The following is a 9,542-nucleotide window of genomic DNA, read 5'->3' on the forward strand; positions in this document are numbered from 1 at the left end:
ACCCTGTCTCTAAATGAAAAATAAAAAATAAAAAAGGGCTGGGCTGGGCTGGGGATATAGCTCCATGATAGAGCATCCAATCTCTGGGTTCAATTTCCAGTACTCCCACCCCCACTTTCCAAAAAAAAGTCTGAGAATGTAGCTCACTGGTAAAGTGCCCTGAGCACCCAAAACAAAACAATATATGAATGATAAAAATCAATGATCAGGACTAGGTTTGTAGCTCAGTGGTAGAGTGTTTGTCTAGCATGTGTGAGGCACTGGATTCAATTCTCAGCACCACATATAAATAAATAAATAAAATAAAGGTCCATCAACAACTAAAAATACATATTTAAAACATCAATGATCATTTTGAGTAAGAACTTTAATACAGTATGAGTGGGTAAGTATTTCTTTTTTCCTTTCCATTCCTTTTTGTTTGTTTGTTTTTCGTTTGTTTTGAGAAGGGATTTCACTAAATTGTCCAGGTTGGCTTGAAATTCCCTATCCTCCTATCTTAGCCTCTGAAGTACCTGGATTTACAGGAGAGAAGCTTGGATTACAAGCATGTACCATAGCACTTGGCTCTGGATATTTCTTTAACATGTTAAAATGTTTATCTGAAACCAATCTCCAGCAACGTATTAATGGTGGACCCACAGAAACCATCTACTAAAGCTAAAGTGAGAAAAAGGATGAGATTGATTCCAGTCAGAATCCGACATGTCCTAAAAGAACTAAACAATGCTAGTTAAGAAATTATAGACAGAAATCAGAGGAGCAAATATTAGAAAGGAAAAAAATGTAACATTTTTTAGATAGGTGCCCCTGCACATACCTATATACTGAATAAACTCCAGCTACTGCACAGATACAAAAATGTGAAAAAGTTAATGTTAAACATCACAAAGAAATTTAGAGTGATACTTCTATAAATTTGGGGAAACGGGAGCCTGGCGGTGTTTTTTTTTTTGTACCAGGGATTGAACCCCGAGGCACTTAACCACTGAACTACACTCCCAGTCCTTTTTTTGTAGTCTATTTAGATACAAGTTCTTGCTGAGGTGCTTAGGACCTCGCTAAGTAACTGAGGCTGGCTTTGAACTCGTGATCCTCCTGTCTCAGCCTCTGGAGTCACTGGGATTACAAGCATGTGCCACCAAGTCTGGCTCATGCTATTCTTTATAAAGGAAGTCAGTCATATTTCATCAGGGCTTATTTTATTTTATTTATTTATTTTTAATCCAGAATGCACTATAAATTTTCTACTATTTCTACTCATGCAGTAAAACAGTGAAAGTAACAACTTTCTATAATATACAACATAGACTTGTTTCTTTTATAAACATGTATTAAGTTTCCTAACTTATGCATTCTACATATGATAATTCCAACTTAGATTTAAGAGTCCTAAAAAGAATTACAACATTTTCTTGCAACTATCGCTTTATGCCTATGAAGGGTAAAGACCACATCTGGACTTGTAATGACCTCCTATCTTAAACCCGTTAGTTATAGTGTCCTCTGAAGAAATTTTCCATAATTCTTAATGACCTGATTCCATTAAAAAATGGTTTCAGCAAATGTGAAAAGAAAATCCTGCTATTTCTTTGTTAATTCATGATATGAGGTTGTGGGGAGAGAAATAATGCATTCCTCTATGGAAAAAAATGGATTTGGAGAAGTGTTCTGATAGGTAAAGTATCAAAAAGTCTAAAAGCAGCCCCCTCACTCAGGGTAACAAAAATGACTTCAATGTGCTGATTTTCTGAACTGCTCAGTAACTCCAAGTGATTTTCCAATTTGGAGGCAAATCACTGGCAATGAGTGTGTCAAATTTAGATCTATCTTGAACAGGGACATTATAGAAATCAAGAACATCTCTGACCCTGCACATCTGGTAAAGCCTAGAGTTAGGCACTGCATGGCCCAAGCCATCAACTAAATGTGCCAAGAGACTGAACTTCATATGACAATCTTCCAGGGAGATATCTTGTCAATTACTAGGGAGGGAAAAATCAAAACCTTCTTTCATATGAGATTCCAAACAACTCTAAAGATCTTCAGGAGGTATGTATGTTCATCTTTGTAAGGGAGGACACACCAGAATAGGTTCTTTTTTTTTCTTTTTTTTCACCTTTTCTACCATCTCAGTCTCCACTGGTTCTTTTCTTTTCTGGATTCAGACCAAAATTCTCTGCAAGTCGTCCCTAAGACTATCCACAGCAAGCCTCTTCTAGCAACGCTAGACACACACAATGCCGCCATTTTTGCTGGGATTATTTTATAATATGGCAAAAGAAGCCAGGAAATAATAAAACTCTGTCAAGGCGATCTGACAGGTACACAATCCCTCAATCCACAAACTGCCATAAATTGGTTTCTTATCCCCTGCACCCACCACTAACTGGAGTTGCCATTCTGGATACAAGCTGGCATCTAGGTGACTAGTAACAAAGCCCCCTTCTACTTTTTATCTGATCCTTTCTTTCACTACTGCCTACTTGCCACCAATGTGCAGCTTCTTTAGCAGCTCAAGTCTCAGTTTACCCTCAGCCATCATGGCCAATGTGGGTTTTGGTTCCTTTGGGAACTGGTGGGCAAACCATCTGCCTGCAATGGTGCCTCCTGTAAACTCACAGCCCACAAATGATGGAGGCAGGAGACAGGAAGCAAACCTTGGATCAGCAGGGTTTGCTTTATTCTATAGTGAGGTCCATTGATTATGCACAGGAGGGCCCATTTTCTGGGTCTGGAGATGGTCTCCCAGGCTTCAGAAGTGAAGAGTTATGGAAAATAATATTCCTGCAAGATAGAACCTGAAGAAAAACGGCTAGAGGTGCAGCTCAGGAAGAGGGAGGGGAAACTAGCCAAGGATTAACCTCCCAGCAGATCCTTTCCTGATAACAGGAAAGGGGCAGATATTGATTGTTGGGCCCTAAACCTTGACTATCCCCCATGACAAATTAGTCCTACCCTATAAAACCAAAATTCCCTCTGTAATCAATGGCCATTTTCACATCTGGAAAATGAGCCCTGATGGTGCCCAAGTCTGCAAATGAATAAATGAATCCGTTGAGGTCTGCATCTGTCCTTTTGCACTTATGAGAAGGAGTCTGGGTTTTGTAGTTTCATTGGAGACTGTGGACATGCAGTTTAGACAGTCGGGGGCTAGTTGTACAGGTTAGAACTTTAACTTAGGAGGGTAATTGTAAAAAGGTTGAAACTCATTATTATCTGGGGAGATAGGAGTCCAGATCCCAAGGGAGGAGTACTCAAATCTTGTCTATTGCTTTTCTTTCTTTGGGATACATTGTTTCCCAGAGTTTCAATATTTGCTGTGCCTCCATTTAGGGTTAATTTGCAATGGGGGAAGGTCAAAGTCCAGGGCCCAGCAGTTCAGTATTTGCCTCCTTCCTTCAAGATGCACTGGGGTTGGGAAGAAGTTAATGTTTGCTTTTGGTGGAGATGCTGAGGATGAACCTGGGAAGGGATAAAACTTTGCTTTTTTCCCTCAGGGCCCATTATTAGGAAAGAGGTTTTATATTTGACCAATTTCCCCTCCCTCCTCCTGAGCTACACTGTCCCTCTGTTTTTCTTGGGGAGCTGTCTTATAGAAATATTATTTTCCATAATCCTTCACCTCCTACAGCCATTTCTCCTGGGGGGTGAGGCCAAGAGTGTAGGTGGCATTCCTGCCTGAAGATGGGACAATGATATTGAGGTGGCAAAACCAGACCTGGTTGTGAAATGGAATTACAAAAACTTTATGGTAAGAGTCCAGTGCCTGGGGAAGGGGTCAGTTCCCCTCGCTCTCTTAGCCTTTCTCCAGGAAGCCTGGTTAACCATGGGCCACTACCTTTTGCATTGTCAATAACTGCCCTAAGAGTCTCACTACTCCCTCCTGAAACATAATAGATGTCTGTGAACACAGCTGTTTTTCCTTATCTGTTCTGTGAGCATCCTTTATGTTAGAGACCCTGCACAGGCCTTCAGCTGCATAGATTAGGAATTTCTTAAAAAAGAGGAAAAAGCCCCAATGATAGGATGGGTCTAAGATGACGTTAAATAACCTATAAATATGGTGAGAAGCTGTGGATCAGGGCTCATAATTTTGGAGTGCTAATCTCCTCTGGGCCTGCTGGCATAAAATAAAGTTTGGTTTCTCTTACTTTCCAAGTACCCTCTTGTCATTTCTCAACAGTATGGTTGTTGGAATTGCATCCCACAATGTGAAGTTTGGGCTACTCTCTTCCTGCTCACATAGAGTTATAACGGACATATAAAATTAAATATATATATGATATTTGTAAAATTTTTAATTTTTTTCTTTTAGGGTAGTGGGGATTGAACCCAGGAGTGCTTTAGTGCTTTACCACTGAGTTACATCCCCAGTACATTCTTTTTATTTTTAATTTAAGACAGGGTCTGGTTCTGGTTAAATTGCTGAGGCTGGCTTCAAACTTGCAATCCTCCTGCAATCCAGAGTTGCTGGGATTATAGGAGTGTGCCCCTGTAGAGGCTTAAAATTGTTTTTATGAAAATTGTTCAAACTTGCTATGGTTATATGCTGGTTCATTATACTTTTTATTGCCTTTTATCCATGTGTTTAAGTTTTCATAATGAAAACAAAACAACAGAAATATTATGGGCTTGGGGGTGCAGCTTAGTGGTAGAGCACTTATCTTGGTATATGTGAGGCCCTAGGTTCCATCCCCAGTGAAGCAAGAACAAAGGTCAGGCAGTTAGTGTAGATAGATGAATCTGGTCAGGTCAGGAAGATGGAAGCTGGTTCAAAGGGGAATGGACTATTAGTACCTTCAGGATACATCCCCCTCACTCATGACCAAAGTCACCTGCTTCTGGGGTATTGGAATGTTAATATCTTCAGGACACTTCCTCCTCCCCTAACCATAACCAAAAAAGTCACCCGCCTCAGAGGGAGATTGTCCATCCGAGCAGGGAATTATTAATGAGTATTCTCTGGGCTGCTCCCCTGAATTGCCCCTTTTCATTGAATGGGCTGGATAAAGAGAGGGGACATGAGAAGTAAGAAACCTGGAAATTATAAAAAGGACAAGATTCACCCCCTCCCATGGACACCCAGCTCTAGGCCCGCTTCTCTGCAGAGAAGTCTGTGTTACTATTCTTTAAATAAAACTTGTTTTCTACCCTTGCCTCGGCGTTTCAGGGGTGGTCAATCCAGGGAAGGGGAACTCATAGTCACTGGTAACCTGTGGTAACACCAGCACCAAAAAATAAAAATAAATAATAAAATAAACAAGTAAATAAAACATTCTTCTAAGAATTGTGATAATACACATGCCTCTTCTTTTTTTTATGGGGGTGCTAGGGATTGAATTCAGAGGTGCATTAATACTGAGCTACATCCCCAGTCATTTTTTTTAAAGATTTGAAACAGAGTCTAGCTAAGCTGCTTAGGATCTCAATAAGTTGCTGAGGCTGGCCTTAAATCCTCCTGCCTCAGTCTCCCGAGTTACTGGTATTACAGGCTTATGTCCCTGCAACCAGCTTCTTTTTGCTTTTTAAATTTAACTTTTTTTCTGTGCATTTTTTCCTTTACATTTTTTATTTTTACTCCATCTCCAGGCACCACTCCCTTAAAACATTGTGCCTCTTATGTCTAGAGATATATAGAAGTGTATGTAATCTGCAGCTGATAATATGTGTACATGGGGTGAACTGACCACTGTTCACCATTATGCAAATCCTCTATGAGCACTAAATGCCTGCATTTTAGGATTTAAAAAGATGACTATAAAAATTGAATATATACTATATATAGCTAAATAGAAAATATTAATTTTATTAAATGCATTAAATTTTATTAGATGCACATTCATACTTTGTTTATAACAAATATATTTGTTACACAAATACATGTAAAACTACAAATATCCAAAGTCCTCTTATATATCTGCATTTATTTATTTATTTTCATACCTGGGATTGAACCCAGGGGTGCTTAACTGCTGAGCCACATCCCCAGCCCTTTTTATTTTGAGACAGGGTCTCACTAAGTTGCTTAGGGTCTCCCTAATTTGCTGAGGCTGGCCTGGAACTTGTGATCCTCCTGCCTCAGTGTCTCAAGCCGCTGGGATTATAAACTTGCACCACCAGACCTGGCAGCATATATTTAGAAAGAGCCATGTAGATAGACTTACATGCAATTTACTACATACTTAGATAAAAACATAAATTCATTCATGCACATATCTCCATAGACGTAAATATACTGTAACAGTGGCCTCCTTTGTGCTTTGAAAATAACCCTTGCTGCTCTGCCACCACAATTTATTCTTAAAATGGACGTCTTTCTTTCTCTTCCTAACTTCCTGTTCCACAGTAATCTCTTCCCCTTCCTAATCTCAGGGAAAACAGAATTACCTTTCTTCCCCATCCTAGGCAGATTTATCCGTCCTTGAGTACACACCCACCATAGGAACAAAGTAATCCAGACTTTGGGGATTGTACCAGAAGATCTCAGAAATGACTCTCTCTAAAAATAATAACTGAATTACAACTCAGACAGATAACATGTGGAATGTAGCCTTAGAGTCACCTCTTAAAAGCCCCCTGTTCCTGCTGATGGGCAGAATCACAGCCTCTGGGACTGGAGTTCCCTGTGTTTCTCCTTTGCTAGCAAAGTAATAACCTTCTTTCTCTTTTTCTCAAAACTGTATCCTCATTATTGGATTGGCATTGGGGACAAAGACTGAGCTTTCAGCAACAACGCTATCAATTTGCCTTTATGTAGTGTTGACCTTGTATCTTTGTGTATCTGAGCATACAGTCATCTTTTAGCATCCAAAGGAATTGGTTCCAGGCTTCCCTGCAGATTCCCAAATACACTGAAGCTGAAGTCCATAAAGAAGTAGGATTTGCACAGAACCTACTGGCATCCTCCCATAGCTTTTATATCATCATAGATTACCTACACTGTCCAATGTAATGCAAATGCTATGCAAATAATTGCTATGCTATATTGTTTAAATAATAATAAGAAAAAAGTCTGTGCATAAGACAGATGAAAAAAATTTTTTGTGGTGCTGGGGACTGAACCCAGGTCCTTGTGCATGCTAGGCAAGCATTCTATGACTGAAGTATACCTCAGCCCCCAGATGAAATTTTTTTTTATTGTAAACAAATGGGATACATGTTGTTTCTCTGTTTGTACATGGCGTAAAGGCATACCATTTGTGTAATCATAAATTTACATAGGGTAATGCTGTTTGATTCATTCGGTTATTTTTTCCCTTCCCCCCATCCCTCCCACCCCTCTTTTCCCTCTATACAGTCCTTCCTTCCTCCATTCTTGTCCCCCTCCCTAACCCTAACTCTAACCCTAACACTAACCCCTCCCACCCCCCATTATGTGTCATCATCCACTTATTAGTGATATCATTCGTCCATTGGTTTTTTGAGATTGGCTTATCTCACTTAGCATGATATTCTCCAGTTTCATCCATTTGCCTGCAAATGCCATAATTTTATCATTCTTTATGGCTGAGTAATATTCCATTGTATATATATACACCACAGTTTCTTTATCCATTCATCAATTGAAGGACATCTAGGTTGGTTCCACAATCTGGCTATTGTGAACTGAGCAGCTATGAACATTGATGTGGCTGTATCTCTGTAATATGCTGATTTTAAGTCCTTTGGGTATAGGCCAAGGAGTGGGATAGCTGGGTCAAATGGTGGTTCCATTCCAAGTTTTCTAAGGAGTCTCCACACTGCTTTCCAGAGTGGCTGCACTAATTTGCAGCCCCACCAGCAATGTATGAGTGTACCTTTCTCCCCACATCCTCGCCAACACCTGTTGTTGCTTGTATTCTTGATAATCGCCATTCTAATTGGGGTGAGATGGAATCTTAGGGTGGTTTTGATTTGCATTTCTCTTATTACTAGAGATGTTGAACATTTTTCCATATGTTTGTTGATTGCTTGTAGATCTTCTTCTGTGAAGTGTCTATTCATTTCCTTAGCCCATTTGTCGATTGGATTATTTGCATTCTTGGTGTAGAGTTTTTTGAGTTCTTTATAGATCCTGGAGATTAGCGCTCTATCTGAAGTATGATTGGCAAAGATTTTCTCCCACTCTGTAGGCTCTTTCTTCGTATTGCTGATAGTTTCCTTTGCTGAGAGAAAGCTTTTTAGTTTGAATCTATCCCAGTTATTAATTCTTGCTTTTATTTCTTGTGCTATGGGAGTCCTGTTGAGGAAGTCTGGTCCTAAGCCGACATGTTGAAGCTCTGGACCTACTTTTTCTTCTATAAGATGCAAGGTCTCTGGTCTGATTCCGAGATCCTTAATCCATTTTGAGTTTAGTTTCGTGCATGGTGAGAGATATGGGTTTAGTTTCATTCTGTTGCATATGGATTTCCAGTTTTCCCAGCACCATTTGTTGAAGAGGCTATCTTTTCTCCATTGCATATTTTTGGACCCTTTGTCTAGTATGAGAAAATTGTATTTATTTGGGTTTGTGTCCGTGTCCTCTATTCTGTACCATTGATCCACCTTTCTGTTTTGGTACCAATACCATGCCGGTTTTGTTACTATTGCTTTGTAGTAGAGTTGAAGATCTGGTATTGCGATACCCCCTGCTTCACTCTTTCTGCCAAGGATTGCTTTAGCTATTCTGGGTTTTTTATTCTTCCAGATGAATTTCATAATTGCTTGCTCTATTTCTGTAAGGTACATCATTGGGATTTTAATTGGAATTGCATTGAATCTGTATAGCACTTTTGGTAGTATGGCCATTTTGACAATATTAATTCTTCCTATCCAAGAACATGGGAGATCTTTCCATCTTCTAAGGTTTTCTTGAATTTCTTTCTTTAGTGTTCTGTAGTTCTCATTGTAGAGGTCTTTCACCTCTTTTGTGAGATTGATTCCCAAGTATTTTATTTTTTTCGAAGCTATTGTGAATGGGGTAGTTTTCCTGATTTCTCTTTCCTGATTTCTCTGATTTCTCTTTCTGAAGATTCATCACTTATGTATAAAAATGCATTAGATTTATGTGCATTGATCTTATATCCCGCTACTTTACTGAATTCACTTATGAGTTCTAAAAGTTTTCTGGTGGAATTTCCTGGTTCCTCTAAGTATATAATCATATCATCAGCAAATAGGGATAGTTTGAGTTCTTCTTTTCCTATTCGTATCCCTTTAATTTCTTTGGTCTGTCTAATTACTCTGGCTAGAGTTTCAAGGACGATGTTGAATAGAAGTAGTGAAAGAGGGCATCCCTGCCTTGTTCCAGTATTTAGAGGGAATGCTCCAGATGAAATTTTTACTAAATGTGTTTGACTATGTTTGGTTGAATCCACAGATGCAAAATCTGCAGATATGGAGATCATATAGATTTATGTGAATGTTTGTGTATGAATATTTATCTGTCTCCTATTGTTGTGTAACAGATTACCCCAAACCATGATGGAAGAGAAGGAGCTTTTCTCTGTTGTACCAAATAGGAACCACCTGAAATGTCACCCCTCAACCTAGAAGCCACCCAAGGACAAAGCTATGTTCTC

General features: G+C 39.3%; 1 pseudogene; it reads right to left on the bottom strand.

Moving 5' to 3' along the window:
- Positions 1-1,759: 1,759 nt before the first annotated feature.
- Positions 1,760-2,250, bottom strand: LOC124971385 (39S ribosomal protein L50, mitochondrial-like; annotated as a pseudogene).
- Positions 2,251-9,542: the final 7,292 nt, after the last annotated feature.

Source organism: Sciurus carolinensis, chromosome X (genome assembly GCF_902686445.1).
Source record: "Sciurus carolinensis chromosome X, mSciCar1.2, whole genome shotgun sequence".
NCBI classification, from domain to species: Eukaryota; Metazoa; Chordata; class Mammalia; order Rodentia; family Sciuridae; genus Sciurus; species Sciurus carolinensis.